This window comes from Talpa occidentalis, unplaced genomic scaffold (assembly GCF_014898055.3).
Source record: "Talpa occidentalis isolate TD23 unplaced genomic scaffold, MPIMG_talOcc4v2.1, whole genome shotgun sequence".
In the NCBI taxonomy this organism is placed as follows: domain Eukaryota; kingdom Metazoa; phylum Chordata; class Mammalia; order Eulipotyphla; family Talpidae; genus Talpa; species Talpa occidentalis.
Window position 1 is genome coordinate 43,140,047 of NW_026555331.1, and position 25,419 is coordinate 43,165,465.

Consider the following 25,419-nt stretch of genomic DNA (forward strand, 5'->3'; position numbering starts at 1 on the left):
ATATGCATTTACACTTCATACATATGCATGTGTACTTTTTATTTATGTATATATGGACACACATATAATCTATATTATATGTGTGTACAAATGAGAGGTCTTTGCCATAATGTTGCAAACATGGTTTACCCAGCATCCCTACTTCTTACCTGCTAATTTAGTAAGACCAGAGAATTCTGTGAACCTGTTGCTTTAATAACCATGCCTTCAGCCATTTAGTGATGTTGGTTATCATTTAGTCCATCCAAAGAATATTATTATTTTTTTCAGCAAGTAACTCAGATCACCCATTATATGGAGTTACAAAGGAGATTAACCTGGTTTTACAAACCATTACTCTTACATGAGAACTAAATAAGTGTGAAATTACCATATTTTATTCACAGAATGCTTTTCTATTTGTGAAAGTATTCATGCAGGCATATTTTAGTTTCAGACCACATTTTTTTTTTTTACTCCATGTGAAATTAAACAAAAGGAAACATGAAGAATTCAATCATCTGAGAGTATGGTCACACTAAAAATGAGTCAACTGTGATTTATATTCAATATTATACATCAAAATTGCACATCTTCTACATTGCTTATGCAATTTAAGAAAGCTCAGAAAATCATGAATTTTGGGGAACTTATTCAAAAATAACTCTTAGCAAAAACAAGACCAAACTGAAAAAGGGATGAAGTGATTATTTAGTTGAAGAAGGTCAAAATAAACATTCCCAACAAAACTGAAATTTAATCAAGTTTCAAGAAACTTGGATATCTGAGTTAAAATTATACCATTAAATGATTATTCATATTGGTTCCACTGTCTTTGTCAGCCACATAGAACTGTGGTTCTGCAACAAACAAAAACCTTGAAACTTTATTTTGCAAAATTATATTAATGGGTGGAAAAAAGTGAGATGATCTAAAAATAATTAGACATAGTTACAGTAAAAGGGACAGAACAAACTCTTAAATGCACATAGTAGATTCGTAATTATCAGAGGGGAAGGGAGTTGAGAGATGGGTGAAATCTGCAGAGAGGGTCTACTCCATTTTTTAGTGGAAGAAAACCTAACTTTTAGTTGTTGATGATGATGAAGTATTTAGTTATCAAATTATCATGCTATACACCTGAAACATATATTATATACCAATGTTATTGCATAAAATTTTAAAATAACAATAAATTGCTTAACATGAGATTTGTCACATAATGTTGAATGACCTTACCATGAGGTATTTCCATGAAATACAGAAATTAATTTTTTTGGATGTCAAAACAATTTATCACATCATACTTGTTTCCTCATTTTTAAAAAGTTGGAAAATTATTTGAGAGAAGGTTTAAAAGAGATGAGAGGGAGAAATATTTAGATATTTGGAATATTTGAAGATAACTGAAGAAAATGTTTTTATTTTGATATTGTGAAATTGTTGACAATATTGTATAACTTGCATACACTGTGTTGTTTTGATACATTATGCATTATAATATGATTGCCACCACAGTGTTACCTGCCACCTCTGTCTTGGCATATAATTATAATTTATTTTTATGGTGGAAAAATCAAGATATATCCACCCTCTCAGCAACTCTGAATTTTACAATACAGCACTGTTGTCTACAATCACTGTGCTCTGAATCTGATCTCTGGGACTTTTTTGTTAGTTACAAGTCTGTATCCTTAAAAAATAATCCCAATTCCCCAGCCCCTAACCTTTGGTAACAATAGTTTCACCTTCCATTATTACACATTTGGCATTTTCAGATGCTATATACAATGATTCCCTACCATATTAATCTATCTCTTTTAGGATAATATCCACTAGTTTATCCTTTCCAAGGGCTGAATAATGTGTGTGTGTGTGTGTGTGTCTCAATCACATTATCTTTATCCATTCCTGCCTTGACAGGCACTTAAAATGTTTCTCTATCTTGCTAGATTGTGAGTAATGCCACATGGGGACATGGAGGTACATCTCTCTCTTCAGTATCCTGTTTTCATTTCTATTGGCTATGTGCCAGAAATTCAATTGCTAGATCACATATTTTTTAATTTAGTTTTTGAGTGAATGCTATGCCATTTTCTGTAGTGACTACACTGATTTGCATTTCCATGAAGGGTTCTCTTTTCTATACATTCTCTCCAACATTTATTATATTTTATCTTCTTGATAAAAGTCACTAACAGTTGGGAGGGGTGACAATTCTTTGATAATTTTTATTTGAATTTCTCCGACAATTAGTGACATTGAGCATCTTTTCATGCACCTCTTGGACATCTATGTGTTTTCTTTGAAAATAAAATGTCTGTTTTGTTTCTCAATCTGGATAGGGAGAATTTCTTTTTTGCAGTTTTCATGCACACACACACATACACACACACTCACAAATGCCCACTGCATTGCTTTTTCATATAGTGTTCACTTCAGAAGTCAGTCTGTATTGCAATATTTTGTAGAGTGAATATTTTTTATACATTCCTGTTAGGATGCAACATTGCAACATGATAGATCATATCATATCCAACACAGCATGAATTTTTCCTCCAATATTAAAAGGGACCATGGTTTTTCAACCTATGCATGTGATAAAATAGCTAGAATGTATAAATATTACCAGTGTTTCAATATTAAGGTCACATGTAACTTGCTAAAATATTTCAATGCAATGACAAGCACAGTTCATTCAGTGCACATATTCATCATTACTGAATCAACTTATGGGTAGATTTGTCTTTACTGTATATCTTTGCCTATTTTGGGCTTCCTTATGATTTCTCTTCATTTTTTTGTCTGTATAACCTTGAGTTATCTTTTTCATATAGCCATTTCTTGCCAGGGAAAGATATGAGAGATTTTTTTTTAATAAATTGCCTCTTGCATTATTAAATGATATTGCACTGGCATTTAAAATTATCTTGTAAGAATTTAAATTGTTTTAACATTTTAGATTCTGAAAAGGTGTGAATTAATACTTTTCAGATGCTATACTTCTGAATCATACAGTGTTGCAAACCAATGTTAAATGTACTAGATATGCATGTATATTTATATGCAAAATAGTATTGTCCCAATAATCTTCATAACTTTCTTGTAATTTCATTACCATTGCCCTCTTATTCTTAGGTTTACAATAGTAAATGTTTTAGCTAAAATATAAGATTGAGACACAAGTTATTGCTTATTCAATATGGCTACTTTTATTACTTTATGATGAATATGTTGGTATACCTGAGTCCAAATATTTATGAAATGAACATATTTTGAGAAAATAAGGACATGCACTGCAATCTATGTTGAGTTTATGAAGAAACTAAATGACAATGAAGAAACTGCTGAAATTACCTCATAAAAGTCCATCCATATAAATATCTCCAAAGAGGGTGGTAATAGACATAGTTTTCAAAATATAGAGGTAAGCATAGAATCTAGAAAAATCACTGGTAGATGAAGAAAAACAAACAGAAAAATTTTATTAGAAACACAGACATGAAGAAAATAAAGTAGCAATTTTTAGTCTGTTAATTTGAAGTGAAAAGACTACAATTCTCAGGAGGATTAAAAAGAAGACAATCAGACAGAAACTCTCCATAGCAACAAGAAATACATGTGCAGGAACAATATAGTGAGAGGGTGTATTTTTAGTGCTAATATATAGTGGTGACTGGGTGTACAACGTAGCTATTGGTATAGAATAAGCCACTCATCAAAGCTAGCAGTTTTAAGACAACAGTTTTTATTGTTCACATATTTAGGTATTGATAGGGCAATTCTATTGATCTGAACCTCTCCACTGATTCGAGCAAAGCTCTCTCCTGCACCTGCAATCATCTTGGAGGCTGACTGAGAACTAGCTGGTCTGGAATGGCTACAATTAGGACCATCTGACTTTTTTTAACATGAGGGATCTCTCTTGGGATCACCAAACCATGTGATGTTTATTCTTTTTTTTTTAAGATTTATTTATTTATACAAGCACCGGGTACAGACAGAAGCATGGGAGGGTGAGAGAATTCACCAGAGCCAGAGCAGGGAGCAGAGCAGGCAGACTGAAGTAACTGCAGTACCTAAGTACCAGAATAACTTTAGAGATGAGTTAGAATAAAACCTGTGATGGTGCTAAATGCAATTGAATGGAGATGAAACCTTTAGGACATTGGTCATAAAGCATTTCTCTGAAACAAATAAATAGCAAACATATATCATTTGGACACTTGTTTATATTGTTACAAAATATAAAAGACATTTTTGGTAAATATGCTTAGCACTCAACCACATAAAGGCATCCTCTTTATGAGCACACAGGAGAAAACTTAGTCTCCCCATTGCTCATATAAGGGCCACTAGGGTGTAAACAAAGGTGGTAATTTTTACCAAAGCTTTAATTGCTAAGCAGGATTATTTCCTCTGCTTTTGCAAAAATCAAAAATGATTCATGATGGATAGACACACTGGATCAATGGAGCCTGGGTTCCTGCATATCAAACAGTTGCCATGGAGAATATTTTACAATTACAGTACACTTTCCTTGAATATAAATTAGTATCTTCTGTGCTAGACCATTGAAATTTCTGAAGTTGTAAAAGTAGCAAAGGTAGCTTTCAATGGCTAATATAGAAGAGCAATTGGTTATGTGAAATGTCTTAGCTGATTAATAAAGTTTCGCTTATACAATGTCAGGTGCCCATCTAGTTGTATTATATCAGAGGGCACTGATATCAGAAGGTATCTGAAATCACTGATAATGTTAACCTTCATCACTTGGTTAGTGTAGTGTTTACCAGATTTCTCACTGTAAAGTTACCATGTTTTTTTTCCTTACTCTATTCTTTGATAGTGAAACACAAAATCAAGTAAACCTCAAGGGAGAGAGAGAGTAGATAAACCCAGATCATAAATAGGTATTTGTGTGTGTGTGTGTGTGTGTGTGTACAAACTTACTGCAAATTCTAGTACTTTAAGGATTTTTTGTATTTATATTTGTAAATGATATACATTTGTAGTTTTCTTTTCTTGAAGTGCCTTTTTCTAGTTTGGGTATCATAATAAAAAGAGAATAAGGTGTTGTTATGAGCTAAATATTTGTGTCTCCCAAATTCAAATGTTGGAAACTAACCCTCAATGCAAAGGTATTTCAAAGTATTTTGAGAGATGATTGTGAATGAGTGTAGAGCTGTCTTAAATGGGTTTAGTGCCCTTGGAAATTATTTTCTGAAAGCTCTCTAATCCATGCGAGGACACAGTGAGAAGGCGGTCATCTTTGAACCTGAAAGTGTACTCTTACTAGACACGAAACTCCTGTGCTTTGGTCTTGGGCTTCTAAGTATCAATATAGATGAGAAATAGAGTGAATTAAGTCAGTAGTAAAAGTAAAATTTCGGATGGTTTCACTTATAGGAAGAATATAGAGAAACCGAACAAAGGGTTAGAAAAAATGAAAAAAACTTGCAGGCAAACATACTTCAGGGGAGACGCACAGCAGGGGAGGGGAAAGGAAAGGGTTCAAAACAGGGGTGGGAGGAGCCTCAGGGACATCTCAGGTAATGTAGTGGAGGGAAATTTATGGGGAGTACACCTGATGGGAGATCAAATATCGTATAAAAATGAACAACAGGGTCTCCCTAGTGGTGCAGCGGGTTGAGCACAGCGCTATGAAGCTGTCCGCAGCCTCTGCAGCGCGGGTTCGATTCCTGGTCAGCCAGGGAAGATTCCCACATGGCAGGGCAGACCTCTCCTGTTGCGCCCACTGCTCCCCTCAGCAGTGTATTTTGGTCCATCTGTCTGTTCTGCCCCCCCCCCCGCTCTGTCTGGTGAATCCTTTCACCCTCCCGTGCCTTGGCCTGTACCCCAGTTCTTGAATAAAAATAAATAAATCTTAAAAAAAAACAGTTTTCATTGCTAAAAAGAGCAGTTTCATTTAAAAAAAAAATGAACGTCATGAGAAAATAAAGTTTAAAAAAAAATAACGTTTGTGGTTTAAGCCACCCAGTCTATTGTATTCTATTATAGCAACCTGGACTAAAATAGTTGTGGAGTGTTTACTGCTTCTATATCTTCTGAATGAATTTGTGTACAATCTACCATTTCTTCATTAAAATCACAGTGAAGCCACCTGGGCTGGACCACTGCTGTGGAAAATTTTTAATTACTAATTCAATTCCTTTAATTTTTATGCAATTCCAACTTTCTATTCATTTTTAGTTATTTTTAATAATGTGTGTCTTTCCAGGAATTGTTCTACTTTGGTTATTTGCCTATTGCTGTAAATTTGTTCATAATACTCTATTATAATAATTTTAATTATTATAAATTGCTGTACTTTACAGTATTTTGATAAATACCTAGTGTTGTTATAATTACTAGAAATTAGGTAGAGATGTTTATTCATTCTCCATTTTGTTAATATGCCATGCCTTTTTTTCATTTTTTGACATTTTATGCTTAACTTTTTATTTTTGTTGTTTTAAATGGTATTACCTTTTTAAAAAAAGATTTATTTATTTATGCATACAAGAGCTGGGATGCAGGCCAGAAATGTGTGGAGTGAGAGGATTCACCAGAGACAGAGCGGGGAACAGAACAGGCAGACTGCCTGAAATACACTGCTGAGGGGAGCAGTGGGCGAGACAGGAGAGGTCTGCTGCACCATGTGGGTTTCTCTCTGGCCAGTAGGGGATCGAACTCGTGTTGCAGAGGCTGTGGATTGCTTCATAGTGTGGTGCTTATTAACCCCTTGTGCTACCAGGGAGGCCCTAAATGGTATTATCTTTTACTGAGGTAATGCTGATTTACAACACTGCATGGGGATATAGGTTCACATCTCTTCAGATGTCTGTTGCCATACTATGCCCACTATCAAAGCACCCATAGTCCTCCTACATATTTCATTCATTCTCCTCCCAGCTTTGCTTCCCACCCCCACTCTCTCCTCTGATAGCCTCAATGTTAAGTATGTCAGAAGGAGAAAGACAAACACAGATGATGTCACTCAAACACCATGGTGTCAATCAAACAATGGAACAGACAAAACTAAACTCGAACAACCTCTAGAACTCTGAATACAGAATTGAGGCCATCCCTTTTTTTTCTTGATAATTCTTGATAAAAGAAGTATTGACTCTGTAGATTATTTGCAAGAAATAATAAAAAGTTTAGTTGTATTGTTATTTTTATAACATTTTTTTCTGATTTCTAGTTCATTTTTCTGATCCATGTTATTTCCCGTCTGCTTACTTTGCTTTTACTTTGTTCCTATTCTCACATGTCTTTTTTTTTTTTTTTTTAAGATTTATTTATTTATACAAGCACTGGGTACAGTCCGAAGCGCGGGAAGGTGAGAGAATTCACCAGAGCCAGAGCGGGGAGCAGAGCTGGCAGAAAGGCCAAAGTACACTGCTGAGGGGAGCAGCGGGCGGCAGGAGAGGTCTGCGTGCCATGTGGGACCCTCTTCCAGTGGCCAGGGAGCAGCCGGGGATCGAACTGGTGCTGCAGAGGCTGTGGGCAGCTTCGCAACCCAGCGCTCAACCGCTGCGCCACCGGGGAGGCCCTATTCTCACATGTCTTAAGGTGAATATTTATTGATTGGAGACCCTTCTTTTCTAATGAATTTGTTTAAAGCTTTTGAAATTCCTCTTATTACTTCTTTGGCTGCATTTCATAATTTAGGATATATTTTATTTTCCTTCAATGTGTAACATATTCTAATTCATAATTGTGATTTCTTTTCTGACCTTTGGATTACTTAGAAGTGTGTGCAAGTTAACTCTTTTTTGAAATGTCTAATATATTGTTAATCTTATCTAGTGTATGCTTTGTCACATATATTATAATTTTCCTATGTAAAGTTTGACAGATCTTTATGCACTTTTCCATGTCTCTTTTCCGAAATATTTGAACTTATAAAATTCAATTATAATAATTATTTTTTGCACTTTAAAAGGACAGGCTTATTAGAAAAAGGAAAAAAAAAAGATGCTTGCACAGATACACATGGGTAGAAAAATAAGCCAGTGCTGCTTTGCAAAGGGAAAAGATCTGTGAAAAGAAACACCTGCAGGTGGGCCAGTTATAATGATTATTTTAATGCTCTTAACTGTTGTCTAAATTTTGAGTTTATTTTGGGTTAGTTTAGATTGATTGAGTTTGTTACTCATGTTTATATTTCCCTTATCTTTGTATGCCTACTTATATTTTTATTAGATTGCAGCTTGTGAATTTTACCTCTCATGGCATTTTTTATCCTTTCAAATACTAGTAACTTTGTTGGTATGACTCTTTACATTATTGTTAATCTTTGGACAGTATTTTATTTCTCTCTTCATATGTAGTCCCCATAGTTCTCCCATCATCATAGCACACATGATCCATCCCACAGTCCCTGTGCTCCTTCCTCCTGCCTTGATCCCTCCTCCTCCACCTCCCTGCTGCATGCCTCAGATCTATGGTCAGCTTACAAGTTTTGTCTTTTTCCTAACACGTTCTCTATATTCCACATATAAGTGAAACCATCCAATATTTATCTTTTTTTTCCTTCTGATTTATTTTGGGTAACATAATCCCTTCTAGCTCCATTCATGTTGTCACAAAAGGAAATAGTTTATCTTTTTTTTTTTTTTTTTTTTTTACAGCTGAGTAATATCCCATATATACAACATACATACATATAAACAACATCTAGATCCAGTCATCTGTTTTGGGACATTTGGGTTATTTCCATACCTTGACTTTTGTAAATAGTGCTGTAATAAACACAGGAATGCATGATCAGCTTAGGAGTGTAGGTTTCCTTTCAAATTATAGTTTTTGTGTCCTTTGGGTAGATTCCTAGGCATGGAATCACTGAGAAATATGGTAGATACATTTTTGGTGTCTTGAGGAAACTCCACACAGTTTTTCACAGTAGCTGGATCAGTTTTCAATCCTACCAGCAGTGTGATAGGGTTTCTTTTGCACCACATCCTTGCCAACCTTTGTTGCTCCTAATTTTTTTGTTTTTTTTTAAAACGGGCCATTCTCACGGATGTGAAGTGGTATCTCATTGGGGCTTTGATTTCTATTTCCCTGATAATAAGTAATTTTGAACATTTTTTTCATATGCTTATTGTCCATTTGCATTTCTTCTTTGAAGTGCCTATTTAGTACTTCTGCCCACTTTTTGATTGAGTTGTTCTGGGATGAGTTTAAGTTAATCACACATATTCACATATTTCAATGTTGCCTTATATATTGAATTAGTTATGTGCTGTTTTTACATGAGATGGGTACTAAATCCCAGTAATACCTGATGAATATATGGATATTTATTGTAAAGTTCAGTTTCTTGCTCTCTTAATCATTTCTTCAAAATAGAAATAATTATATTGTTCATACTTGATGCTTGACTATATAAGGACACAGAATTGCCACTTACGAATTGGCAGCTGAAATTCTGCACATTGTGCTAGTTATTTTATAAAATCATCTCACTTAATGATTTCAACAATGTATGAGGCAAGTTCTATTGTCCTCACTTTACAAATGAAAAACTTACAGCTTAGAATGTCCATATTCACATAGAGATTGCACATAGAACCTCATTTCAAACTTAGCTCTAGACAGATTCAGGTTCCCACTAATTAACAGCATGTTCATCCCATTGACAGATGGTAAAAGCACATAAAATTTCATTTATTTTTATTTTCATTCTTAAATAAAGTCATCTGTCACACAAACATGCATAACTGAGATACAAGTTATATAAACCATAGGAATTTCACAAAGTGCCAAGATTTTTATAGGAAAAAATAACATTCAAAACCAACCAAAATATGTTTGTATTAGACATGTATCTGTTTTTTGATGGGTTGAGTTTGATAAGATAGCAAGTGCAAAGACAAAAAAAAATCATCAAGTCCCAAATATGCTTCTAGTATTCATTGATTCTTTCATCTTTTTTTGCAGAGGACAACACTTACTAATACTTGTAATCTATTCTTCAAACCATATTAGTTTTAGGAAACAGACAATACAATGCTTAACTAAAGATTAGAGTTAGCAATAATACTAATTTAACACTTTGTGCATTTATTTTTAAATTAAATTTCATGATTGAAAAACACTGAAAATTTACAAGTTATGAAATGTAATTTTGTTGGACTACTAGAAAAATAACATAATTCACTTGGGATTTAATCCTATAAACTAATGCATTTAGAGGATTAAAGGGCAAATGGATTATTGGCAGATATTTTGCTAAGTCCTCTTAATTTCCACATCCCACTCTTCCCTTGAAACAGCACAAGAAATGCCAATATTTAATTGGACACATTTACATTGGTTATAACTCACACATACTTTTCCATACCCCTTTGTGTTGGATGTAGGCACATAGAGTTATAGAAATAGAAGTGGGACTATTTTTTGGAAGGTCCTAAAATGTAGAGGTTTCTGTCCTTCATCATCCATTTTGCCATCTGGCACGCACATATGATGGTGAAGTTCAGCAGAATGTTGAAGGCTAAAACAATATTTAATGCTATAATATTTGTGCTTAACACAATTCCCCAAATGAGAAGAGTTTAAACAGTATTTCTTCATGTGAAATTTTCTGTGGCAGAGTTCCAGGAAGCTAAGAAGTATACTTTGTAATATACATAATGCTAGAAATCAATTCATTTTCCATAAACTGTTGCTTATATAGAAAATTAAAAGAAGAAATATAATCCACAGTGCAAAATTATAGATAGAAATTATGAAAGAAAAGGTGAGGATATTTAGAAGAGAACTAGCAGACCCACTAGATATTAGATGTTAAAAATAATACCTGAGGGCCTCCCTGGTGGTGCAAGGGGGTAAGACACAACCTATGAAGCTGTCCGCAACCTCTGCAGCACAAGTTCAATCCCCAGCCAGGGAGATACCCACATGGCACAGCAGATCTCTCCTGGCTTGCCTGCTGCCCCCATCAACAGTGTGTTTCAGTCGATCTGCCTGTTCTGTTCCCCACTCTGTCTCTGGTGAATCCTCTCACTCCCCCCCACCCACAAACACTACTGGCCTGTACCCTGGTCCCTGTATGCATAAATAAATAAATCTTTAAAAAAATAAAAAATAATACCTGAAAAATAACAAAATAATAAATGGAAGATATTGAATCAATAAATTATTAAAGAAAATTTTGTGGCTGAAACAAAGTCTTAACACATATTTGAAAGGACTCAATCTGTTTCAGGTGTGATTGTTGTTTAAAAAAAATCACCTACACATAACCTGAGTAAGTTTCTGAATATCAAATAAAATAGAATAAAAATACTTTCAATGAAAAATAATTGTGATGCTTACCATTATCTGGTTCTCCTTTTATTCTGTGCCTGTGGAAGACTGAAATTCTTTGCTCGAAATTTAAAGGTGGTTGTATGTTTTCTTCACACTGAAATACAAGTAGATATAATGTATACTTTATAATAAAAGAATTTAATTTCAAGTTTTCTACTGTCTACCAACCCTTCTGAATCCACAGTGATTACATAGTACATGCTAATATATTGGTATCTGAAAATCAAGGCACCTGGGATACAGAGGCAGCACATGTAAGACAACAGCTCTGGAGAATGACTGTCATGTGTGGATAAAATTAGTAAGAAGTATACCATTTGGCAAAATCCATTTTGGTGTGAGATTTGGGAATTGCTTATTAACACTGTGTTGTTTGAAATACTAACTCTGGAAAGGTCATATTAATTTGGATGTACTCACATGTTACCAACTTTGCTATCAGATTATCTACGCACATCATTTTTCTTTTGAGATTCAGTTTCCTCATCTTCAAAGAAATCCTAGAGATTTTTTTGGATTTTTTTCTGTTAGTCTGTATTTTCTCCCACTTCATGCAAAGGAAAACTGGCATGGATAATCTCAGTGTTTCTCTGAAAATGTCTTCCCTATTTTCCACATTTAAATGATCATTTACATAATTTAATATCACTTGAATATCAAAATATCTCTTGCCTCTTCCTGTATTAACAAATATACTGCTGTTCCTTTGGAAGTAATCTTTTTATTTTCTCTAATAGAAATAGATAAACATCGGCACTGTCTCACTGTGAAAAGGAAGTGAGATCTCTCTGAAAACTCCAACTCATGATGGGCTACTTCCATAGACACAAATTCCACTTGCTATTGATGGATAAAAAGTTTTTTAAAAGTTCATATATACATTATCACAGCAACAAATTGGAATCAGGTACTTATTTGCTCTTCTTCTTTTTTGATTTTCTGTACTTTCATTGAACTATATCCAAGAATGGTTCTCCTTATTTGTAGTCTTCAAGATTTGTGCATTGTGAGTCTAATTCATGACTTTAATTAATGGCAAGTATGTGCCTTTTTATTACATGTTACTCAATTCTCATCTTTTTCTTATTGCCTATCTTTTGAAATATTGTTAGTCCTAACCTCTTCATTTTTATTTACTCTCTTAACTTTTCTTTATCTCCCATTTGTTTCTCTGTGTTTAATTCCACATATCTTCATCAGTTCTGTCATTTAGAAAATATCCAAGCTCTTAGCAAAATTTTATTGTTAGTTTTAGGCACATTCTTATGAAAGTCAACATATAAGTACCACACATTCAATTGCAATATTATATATTTATTCCAGAAAATTAAAGACTTATACTCATAAAATTATCTGTCCATGAATGTTTATATATAAACACTTTCTACATAATACTAGAAAAAAACAAAATTAAGCTGCTATCCTTTAACACGATAATGATTAAACAAACTCTGATGCACCATTCTATAGAATCCTACTCAACAATCAAAATGAATAAAAAATTGATACATGCAACAATGTGGATAAATCTCCAAAGAATTTTGTCAAATTAAAAAGTCAATCCCGGGGCCTCCCTGGTGGCATAGAGGTGAAGTCTCAGCACTATCACCACTAAGACCTGAGTTCGATCCAGGCCAGGGAGCTAACCCACATATGGTGCAGCAGACCTCTCCTGTCTCGCTAGCTGCTCCCCTCGCACTGTATTTCAGTCAGTCCACATGTTCTGCTCCCCACTCTGTCTCTGGTGAATCCTCTCTCTCCGACACCTCTAGCCTACATTCCAGTTCTTGCATGCTTAAATAAATAAAAATAAATCTTTAAGTAAAAGAGAAAAAGTTAATTCTACTACTACATGAAATGATTCCATTTATATAAGATTTTCAAAATGATGGAATTATAGAAACAGATTAAATTATAGAAATAGGTGAAATTTCTATATTATATAAATATAGTGGTTACCAGAACTTGAGGAGAGAGTGGTAGCAGTATGGAAGTGGATGTCTGAAATAACATGAGTTAACCTATGGTAATGAAAATATTCTGTAGTTTGACCATATTACTACAATCTTCTGGCTGTAAAGCTGTGCTATATGCATGTGAATATATAATGATCTGAATTTAAAAAAGAATTTAAAATCCTATCTCCCATACCTGTATTATTATGAAAACATACAATAGACGTAGACAAAGTTTTCCCTTCCTCCTAAACACACATCCAATTTAGTTACACGTTCAAACAAAGTGCCTGCTTGTCTAGTTGTCAGATCTTCTTTTTGAGACATGAGGCTTTATCTCCTATGTTCCTAGTTCAGCAATGCATTTAAAACACTTTTTGTTCTTTTTATGCAGCATGTCTAGGTGTCTGTAATGAGATTTTTTTCCTGTATTATCTTAGCCCTGTAGATTGCTGGATTTGGACAACTATGAATATTTTTACTTGAATTATTTCTACAGGATTAAATGTAAAGCAAAATAAACTTCCAAGGGCATGACTATTTGTCACGAAGGTTAGGGTGCTATATTTTTCTCACATTTACTTGGGAATGATATTTATTATTTTTATACATTTATGATAGGATTGGATCATAAAAGTTTTTCTATTTCTTATTCAAATTTTCTAAAAACATGTCAAATTCATGATAAATGTTCCCATCAAAAAAGGTTAATAATATTCACTTGTGAATTTCAGAAGAGGAAATATTCCTCTTCTATGAGTATGTGTCAGTAAACAGAAAAAGGGGGTGAGCTTGGTGAAATGAATTACCTAGTTTTTCAAAATAAGTATAAACAAGGAAAAAGTTTTTTAGTGTACTGAGCTGAAAATATTTGGACTTCATTTAAGAATATGTAATATTAAGATGTTTTAAAAGAATTATAAATGATATGAATTATAAATAGTTTGGAAAATGTGGAAGTATGAACTTTCTAATTATACTAATCTAACACACACTAATTTCAAATGGTCCTTTTTAAAAAACACTTGAAAATTTTAGGTTTTCAGAGCTACTCTTGAATAGTAAAAGGATAAAATAGTGTATGGTTAAACATAATTCTTAAACTAAACCCCATCCTAGAAGGTTTGCATGTGTCAAATTGATCAATGGACCTGCCTTAAAAAGCTCCAAGACACATAAAAATGACATTAACTTTACAATATATCTAATAATCAGGGGATTTATGCTATGATTTTTTAATTGCAATGTTGGTAGGATATTAAAATGTATTATTTGGAATCTAGACATGTATATTGAATAAATATATATTTTGTATTGTTTATTGATGATTGCAGTGATGTCATCATCTTCATGGATTACCTTTAAGAGCTTTATTCACTATCCTTTGAACTTCAAAGTACCCCAATTAAACCAAAAATAAATTCCAACTATCAGTGTGACTTTGAACAGCAAGAATATATATTGATTTCTTCTAATATACCAGATACTGTACTACAGATTTCAAAGACAAAAATACATATTGTCTGTCCTTCAAAGCTTATAGACTATTGAAGTATTTAAAAGATTTTTCTTCTTTACCCTATCGTGTATTGCTGAAGGTCCTGCCTTATGAATGTTCAAAATGGTTCTTTTCCAAAAATTTTAATATAAAGATTATTGGCACAAGTTTGGGTAAGGTGGTGTGAATCAGCAAGAAGTTCTACAGTAAAATCTGGAAGTCTTAAACCATCTGTGATTCAAACCCGGTTAAAGAGTAAAAGCAGTGACTATGGGATTTATAAATACAAAAATTGCTATGTCATTTCTAGAAGTAAATGCATAGAAGTTCATTTTAATTTTTCTGCAGTGCTTTTAAGTAGTTTATGATTTCAATTATTGCTGATATGTTACATCCTAACAGATATCTTTCAAAACTTTTCTGTAATATGATATAATTCTTTAGGATTTTTCATCATTTTACTAGTTATTTTCTTTTTCTTTTTTTTAAGGTTTATTTATTTATGCATACAAGAACTGGAGTACAGGTCAGAGGTATGAGGGGTGAGAGGATTCACCAGAGACAGAGTGGGGAACAGAACAAGCAGACTGACTGAAATACACTGCTGAGGGGAGCAGCAGGTGAGTCAGGGGAGATCGGCTGAGCCATGTGGGTATCTCCCTGGCCAGGGATCAAACTCATGCTGTGGAGGCTGCGGAGAGCCTCTAGGTTGCATCTTTTTTTTTTAATATTTATTTATTCTTTTACACAAGAACCAGGGCACAGGCCAGATGCGCAGGAGGGTCAGAGGATTCACCAGAGACAGAGCAGGGAACAGAACAGGCAGACTGATGAAATACACTGCTGAGGGGAGCAGCAGGCGAGACAGGAGAGGTCTGCCTCGCCATGTGGGACCCTCGCCAGCCAGTGGGGATAGAACTGGCGCTGCAGAGGCTGCAGACAGCCCCACAGCATGGCACTCAACTGTCTGCACCACCACAGGTTGCATCTTAACCCCTTGTGCCACCAAGGAGGCCCTTACTAGTCATTTTCATTTTCCAAATAGCCAACACCCATAGTGCTATAACTGTAATTTAAAGGAACATATTTGTGTCCATAATAATTAATTCTTGTATTTGAACAAGATTAGATATGTTTAAGAGCATTCACATTTCAAAGGTGTTATCCTTATATTTTATGATAAATTTTTATGTTATTTTTCTTCCTCTACAAGTGATTTTAATAAACCCAGGAATTTCCAATGTCACTGTTTTCAATTCTTTATTATTTGCTTTTCTAAAATTTATTTTCATCTGCAGACCAGTTTTCTGGTCTATTCCAGTTTTCTGGAAGTGCACCCCACCATCCCTGGCAAGATTGTTACTCATATTTTAAGAACATAGGTTCTTCAATATTTCTCTACCTTTCCAGGAAGACATTATATTTTAAAATGTTTTCTCTTCTACTTGCCTTTAAAATTCTGTTATAATTAATAATAAAAACACAGAGAGGGACAGGCGCGAGATGATGGCATAGAGAGAATTTGTGTTTGCCCTCTCCCATGATCACAACAAATCTGCAACTAAATATGGACTAATATACACAGAAACTGACCTGAAACCCAGACAAATAGAGCTTTCACTACAAAGGGTAAAATGGCAGCATCCAGATAGAGTGATAAGACTGAGAGCTGCTCTTGCTCTAACATTGAAATCACATTGTAGGCAATGAAGCACAATCTGGAAGACAGCTCTAAGTCATAGAACTTTCCTCCGAGAGCTATGGAAGAGTTGTGGCTGACATCTGGCATCTCAACCCTATGATCCAGCATAACAGAGCCAAGCTCCTGGAACTCCTACCTGGAGGTCCAAAGGGAATTAAGCATAGGAGAGTTGACGAAAATGTAGAGACTAAGAACCAGCCCTTAATAATTCCAGTAACAGACTCATTTTCTCCGGGATATAAAGTAATAACATTGATCTGAACAGGGTTTTGACCTATACAAAGAATCCAAAATGTTAAACTTACAGAGTCAATCTGGAAATGAAGGAAACTAGCAAACAGTCCAGGGTCAGAGTCACCCACATACACCATCTTGGAATCTTTTCACAACATTACCAATAACTGTGCAGGTGGGTGCTATCTTGGAATTAAACCTTTAGAGTTAGAGTATATAGACACTGAAGGTAAATGACAGGTAGACACTAAAGGTAAAACTCTGATGATAGCTCTATCCACCAACAGGAAGAAGCCTAACTGCCTAGGGTTCACCTAGCAAAACAGGCCTGGCCCCTGCTAGACAATACCTGTCTTAACATGCAAGACCTCCCCTCCCAGTTACTAACAGTGTGAGAACACCCCGCAGACCTCCCAAAGCACACCCCGCTGGGAAGTGCACCCCACCATCCCTGGCAAGATTGTTACTCATATTTTAAGGAGAGCTTAACAGCTTATGATTAAGAGTTACAGAAAAGCAAAAGCTAGGCTAAAGGAGACCCTCATAACTAAAGCAGCATTACAAGAAATGCTAAAGGGACTCATCTAAACTGAGAAGGCACTAAATACAGGCAAGAAAACATATGAAAGAGAAAACAAAATCTCACTTTAAATGTATAATCACAGTAAAAGAATGCATGGGACAACTTTTCATGACTATACAGATTTTCACATACTGTTTCCTAGATTTGTCTGCTATGTACTTTGTTAATGTTAAAGGATTCCTGGTCCTATTGGTTTGCATGCATTATTTATTGAGTAATTCAAATTTTAATGTTATACTTATTTTCCCTTTCTCCCTTCCATAAAAAGTAGTAGTGCTTGAAATTTCTTAATCCTTGTGAGTACTTTATGGAATTGAATGAGGGATCATTTATTAGTGTTTTATTGTGACATTTGGTTATACATCTGTTTCTCTTCTGTTACGCATTTATACATTTATTATTTATATCATTTACTCTCTTTCCCTTCTCACTTTTCTTTCCAATGACAAATGCATGACTTACTTGTGACTAAAATTTTTCTAAAGCACACATTAGCATAAACAGATTTTTTTTTAAAGTCAAATAGTATAATTTGTTTGTACTTCAAACTGTACGATATTCTTCAAATCACAATATTATGAGGGCACAAGTAAATCATCATATCCTCCTCTGGGTTTTTCTAGGTGGCAAATAAGTGAGCATCAGATTGAGAAGATAAATGCCAAAAAATAAAAATAATAATAATATATATGCTTCCTGTATACATGAGGGAGATCTATACAGGGTGTATACAGCCTACAAGTGTATACAGTCTGCTTACAATGACTAACTCACCATATAGTTTCAGATATCATCTTAAATAGATCAGGTAGGAAAAGAAATGTTGGAGGGTCAGTTTAGAAGTTTACCAGGAAGTCACACTAAATGAGGATATAAATTCAGTTTACTCCATTGGAAAGACATTAGGAGATTAGGCTTTCCCAGAATAGTGAGTCTTCTCTTAAAGAGAGAACATGATGTTTAAAAGTTCTTTTCTAAAACAACCTTCACAAAACCTTCAGAGATCCTTCCATGCGATTAACCATTTTTTTTTTAAATATTTATTTATTTATTTATACAAGCACTGGGTACAATCAGAAGCACGGGAGTATGAGAGAATTCACCAGAGACAGAGGGGAGAGCAGAGCAGGCAGACTGACGAAATACACTGCTGAGGGAAGCAGCGGGTGGCAGGAGAGGTCTGCGTGTCATGTGGGACCATCGCCTGGTGGCCGGGGATCGAACCAGCGCTGCAGAGGCTGCGGGCAGCTTCGCAACCCAGCGCTCAACCGTTGCGCCACCGTGGAGGCCCCGATTAATCATTTTTGAAAAAGACATGTTGGGGTGGCAAGTTCTTGTTTCCCTACAATATTGAAATTGCTATGTACTATTTACTACCATGCTTTTCGTATGTGTTTTTTTTTTTTTGTCTATGCTTTCTTCATATTAACATTTTGTGTTCCTATTGTTACTGATTAGTGTTATTTTTACTAAATAACCAAACAAATTTGTTTAAAAAATTAGCTTATAAGGAAGAGAGATTTCTCTCCTGGGAATATTTAATATGGTAATTTGGAAATGTTTTTTTTGAGTACAAACATAATCTATCTTCATAAATAGAGTGGCAAAACGATTATTATTTTCCAGAATAATCCTGACTAGTATAATGCAACATTTTTTTCAAAATATTTCTGATGATATCTATGGTTATATGAGTGTCTTATGAATGAATTATTCAGTGCAAAATTAAAAAAAAATCTTATTGTTTCTGAGTATATTCAGAGGGGGAAAATTCACCTTTGCATAGGTTGTCTCTAGTATGGTAAATATTATTTAAATGTTCCTTTTAATTAGAAAAAGTGAAATAAGAGAATGCATACCTATGACATTCAAAGGTTGAAAGTAAGTCTTTTGTAATATGACTAAGGTTGCCATTCTCCATGACCCTTTGGAATATAGAAAAAAATAGATCAATTTGAATAAGAAAAGCAATGACCTTTTGAGAGAGAAATGGCTGATAACATAACCCTTGCCTTCCAGTATTTTAAGATTAAAAAAATCTGTCAGAATAAACCTGAGTGCTTATGTTGAAATTCTTCTAAAATGAATGGATACCAAAAATTCTAAGTGTCACTGATCAGGAAACAAAGATGTATTCTGACTCAGTACCTATGGGTTGATAATGGAATGTCTGATTTTTCACATTAGGTAGCTTATTTCTTTCAAGGCATGAGACTGTGGCAATATATCTGATTTTTGAGAATACAAAATAAAGTGAGTCTATAGAACTGCCATATTATAAAGTTTAACTAAGGTCAGTATTAGTAAAGGTTAATTACAGAATTTCAAAGGCTTAACAAGTTTTATAAGTGCATAGGTAATAGTGGTTGACAGGCAAGTCCATTTACCTTTACCACTTACAGTACAGGAACAGATAAAGCTCTATATCAGCCCATACTGTAATGATTTCTTCAGCAAAGGAAAAAAAGATGGAAAATTATGTCTTTCTTACAAGCATTATATATTTCTCATATTTCATTGCCCAAAACAAGTCTTATAACTAACATAAAGGGTGCAGAAAAACTCATTCCTATATTGTGTCTTGAAGTAAGAAAACCAGATAGGTCAATGAGCAAACTACTGACTTCTTTGGTATTATGTGGGTAGACATGTAGCTACTACTTTTAAATTATGCCTACATTAGTTGATGACATCATCTGAGTTCTAGGCAATGATATGATTCAGTGCAATGGGGGAGAGTGATCTAATTTGAGAAGTTCACTTCCTTTTAAAAAATATTTAATTTCCACCAGTTTCCCATTTAGCACAAAATTTTATTTTCTATACACTTAACCTCATAACACATTACAAAAAGACATATATTAAGGCATCAGTGTCTTTTTAAAATGCTGTTAAAATAAGCAAGTTAATTTAAAACAATGAGTAAATTTACAAAGTCAGCTTGGGAATAATGATTGACATTGGAAACCTTCTTTTGTTGGCAATCCAAATATAGATGTATAAATCAGTAATAAAATACATGCAGGAGTAGCATACTTAATAGGATACAAAAATAATTATGTTGGGCCTCCCCGGTGGCGCAGCGGTTGAGCCCTGGGTTGCGAAGCTGCCCGCAGCCTCTGCAGCGCCAGTTCGATCCCCAGCTGCTCCCCGGCCACCAGAGGAGGGTCCCACATGTTGCGCAGACCTTTCCTGCCGCCCGCTGCTCCCCTCAGCAGTGTACCTCGGTCCTTCTGCCTGCTCTGCTCCCTGCTCTGGCTCTGGTGAATTCTCTCACCCTCCTGCGCTTCTGACTGTACCCAGTGCTTGTATAAATAAAAATAAATAAATCTTTAAAAAAAATAATTATGTAGAGGATCAATACTGGATCAAAATGATCACTGTCATGTCACTATTAAAAGACATTTGTCAGTACTATTCAGGTTTTAATTTTCCCTATGGCCAAGAGGACTTTAAGGTGTCCCTCTTAGATTGACTGAACTTTATAGTTTTCTTACTAATTTCAGAGTGACTAGCCTCCCTCCTTTTTTTAAGATATGTAACTTAGAAAGTTTGCAATTTTTTTTGCTGCACCTTTGAAATGTAAATCTTTTAAAACACAAGAATGTCTTTCAAGTACCTGGAAGTCATCTTTGAAATGCAACCACCAAAGAATAAATCTTCATTTCCCAATCTGTGAGAGGATTCTAGCAATAATAACTTTAGCCACTGTGATAGGAAATACTTATAAGGTAAAAATGGAACCAAAGTTATATGGACATGTAAATGACCGACAAATTAAACAAAGATCAAACTAACCCCTCATTTCCAAAGGTTCACAGATATATAATAATGACATCAATGAGAATATTTTTTATTTTTCTTATTATGAAGCACATGACATGATCATAGTTCATTCGTATTAAAATAATTGACTATATTTTATAAAATAATAGTCTTATTGTCTGTATTACATTATTTGTAATATAAATATTTGCATAGCTATAAATAGTAGTTAGAGAATCAGGGTTTAATAACTATTTCTAAGATTTCAGTGGAATTTTTAAGAATAACAGCAAAAAAATTCAATCCAACTTTTGCTAGTAGTGAAAACTGTATTCATCAAATGTGACAAAGGAGTTTTGCTTTTAATGATCTTTATTTCAGCTGCTATAACTTCTGAATAATATCCACAGTCATAAGGTTGAAGAATAACTATATAAATTATGCCTTATTTATTTACTGTCATTTATATATCTATTAAACACCCAAACTGGAGGCTACTGTGCTATATTTAAGAGGTCGAGTGGACATAGAATAATTAACAAGACTAAAAAGACCTTAAATAAAAGCTATATATCAAAATACTTTTTCTATAACAATTACTTGTTACTATTTAACTATCTTTTAACAAATCCCAAACCCCAACAGGCCAACTTTTTTTAAGCTATTCCATGTTTTTAATTTTTGTTTGTACTTTTATTGAAATAACATTGGTTTAAAACACTGCATATATTTCAGAGGTACACCTTTTCAGATGTATATTACCACACCACATCCACCACTCAGTTAACCAGAAAATAGGTGTTCTACTTCAAAATATGCATCTGAAGACATATATTCTTAGATACACACGTTTTAAAAGCAGTGTTATTGCAATTTAAACAAAATAAAAAGACCTTGATTATATGGAGGACTAAATCTACATTAAAAATGTTGATATTGGTAAATTACTACTTTTATAAAAACCCAGAAAATTATAGATCAATTTCCCTGATGAACACATGTGCAAAAATATTCATCAAAATATTAGCAAACTGAATTCAACAATGCATTAAAAGGATCATACACCACAACAAAGAGATTTATTTTAGGAGCACAAGGGTGGTTCAACATCTGAAAATCAATCAGTATAATTTTTTTGATATGATCAAAAAATGATCATATCATAGATACTTAGAAAGCATTTGATCAGATTCAACAGCCAATTATGATAAAGATCCTCAAATAACTGGGGCTTGATGGAACATATTTCAACATAATAAAGGTCTATGTGAAAAATCCAAAGCTAACATAGAAAACATAGCCAAAACAATCAAAACATAGGCTTCAAGATGTCCTTGTGGTTTCAGTTCCAACAGCATGAAAAACAAAAGGAAATATAAACAATTTGGACTACATCAAACTAAAAATCTTATACATAGTGAAAGATACTGTTAATAAAACAAATAACAAAAACAGACACCCTATTGAAAAGGAAAAAATATTTGCATACCATATATCTGACAAGGAACTGATATCTAAGATTTATAAAGAGCTCATATAATGCAACAAAAAATACATATAGCCCAAATTAAAAAATGGGCAGAAGAGCTAAATAGGCACTTCTCCAAAAAGACATTCACATGGTAACAAGCACATAAGAAAATGCTCATCACCATGATCAGGGAAACACAAATCAAAACTATAATGAGATACAACCTATTATTATGGCCCATATTAAAATATCAGAAACAAGTGTTGAGGGTGAGTAAAAAAGGAACTCTTGCACACTATTGATGAAAATGAAGATTGCTCCAGCTCCCATGGGAGACAGTGTGGATGTTCCTCAAAATATTAAAAATAGATGTCTCATATGATCCAGCAATTCCACTCCTAGATATCTATCGAAAGAATTCAAAAATACTCATACAAATGGATATATGTAGTCTTTTTTTGCAGCAATATTTACAATAGCCACACTATGGAAACAATCTAAATGTCAAAGAAATTAGTGGACTAGGAAGACATGGTAATATACACAATGGAATTATTCTCAGCTATAAAAAGATAAACTCTTGCCATTTTCTACAACATGAATGGAACTGGATGGGGATCATGTCATACAAAGTGATTTAGAAGGAAAAAGACAAATATCAGATGAGGTCACTTATTTGCGAAATAGAGAGAAATAAAAGGGTCAGATAAAATCAAACCAGTAATAAACCCTAGTATCTGAATTGAGGCTACAAAAGGGAAAATGGGGAGGAGAGGAAAGTGTGGTGTGGATACAATGGATTACGGTGGAGGAATTTCAGTGCCTTAGTGGTGGTTACTAACACTTGAAGGGCGTGATCCTATACCTGTAAATCAGATATAATATTACCTCAATTAAAAAGAAAAGTAAAAAACCTACTAGCAATTTAAAATTTTTTCTTTAATCAAATGCAAATATAAAGAAATTTCACTTTCAAAAAGTAAATATTAAGATAAGTCTCTTTAATAATTACACAAGATGAAATAAGGTATAATTTAATTATACAGTACAATGTGAAACTTCTGTTAACTTTTTAAATTCTCATTTAAATATTAATTCAGGATGCATATATTGTGATAATCTCATTGAAATTTATAAACCCTCAAATGTAGGATTATATAACCTAAACACTAGAAAGGATTTGGACCCATAAATTTCTTCAGTCACATTAATGGCCATAAATCCTCCCAATATCTCCCTCAGGGATATTTGTCAACAAGATAATCCATTCTACTTCAGTGTCATTTATAATCATGATGAAGTTCATTAATATACATAACTTTCTCTTCCATTTCTACAGAGTACTTATCAAAGTCAATAGATCCAATATAGTCATCCTTACCAAAAACTAAAAAACATAGTATTTACCAAATATGGCACTTTCTAGTCAATATTTCCTACAACCCTCAAAATTTGATGTGCCTATGTGACTACTCTGGCTAATGCACTATGACCAAATGTGAAATGTGTCACTACATAAGCCAGTGTATAGAAGGACTAGTGAACGCTTTACTAATTCTCTCTTCCTCTTCTCTAGATAACAAAAAAATCACAAATTTCAGAGGAAACATCTATAAAATGGTAGAGGAGTATCCATAAGCAGGAATCTCTGAATGACCACATGGAGCAGAGCCCTTAAATGCATATGCTGACAAGTATTATGTGCAAAAAATAAATTTTGATTGGGTTAAGTTAATAAGATTTTCTGTATTTTTTTTGTAGCATATCTTATCCTACAATCCCTGCTTACAGTATTTGTTGGAACCTCAGAAATGAAGCCTAATAATTTTTCCATGTGCCACCCATTCATATAGTTGGGGACAGTGAGGAATTTTACTTATTTTTTTTACTCAAGGATTGACCATTTGATTCTGAAATTGATTTGTTTAAATGACAAGTCCAACTCTGAGTAGAAACTTAAATACCTTACTCTACCTAAGTAACTTTAAAATATTAGTCACATTTCATTAGGTTATTTTTCTATAAGAAACAACTTCCAAACCTCAGTGTTTATAATTACAAAGATAAATTTCCCTTACACACTACCTGTTAGCTTGGCTGTAGGTTGGCAGTGTCTCTGATGTGTAGGTCTTATTCATTGAACAAACAGATTCTTTAGGAATAATAAAGAATCACACACAGATTTTAAAGTTTCTACTCAGAGTAGGACTTATCATTTAAACAAATCAATTTCAGAATCAAGTGGTCAATCCTTGAGCAAAAAAATAAGAAGTAAAATTCTTTCACAAGCAGAGGTGAAACACAATTGGGAATAGTAACAAAATATACAGTATTTGTTTCCTTTAATTATTTTCTTCCATGGTATATTACCTAGTAGTATAATTGAAACATTATGGTAAATATTTATAGCCAATGTTTTTTTTTATTATTTATTTTATATATTTTTTACATAATTTTTCACTTTTGTACAATGTATGCATTTTCATCTTGGTTATAGTCCCCATGAAATTCCCACCACCCATTCACCCATGAACCATTGCCATAGTCCCTTGTAACATTCTGCTTACAGTATTGTTGCTTGAAAATGTGTTTCTTATAAACAAATGTAATTATTCAGCCATTGTATTTAGAAAAGGCCTTTACAGAGAATATATTAGATCTAAAAATTCATTCTTGTGGACCTTTTATTTTCTTTTAATATAACTTGAGATTACATTGATTTATTAAGCATCTAGATGATATTATGTTACTATCTCACATATAATTTTAAATCCAAAAGGGTTTAATGTTTTATACTATAATCATACTGCTTTTCTGCTTTTAAATTTTTAGTCTGAAGGACAGAATTTAGCATTTGTTATATTAAATTTTATCTAGTTAGATTAAACACAATTGATTATCCAGATT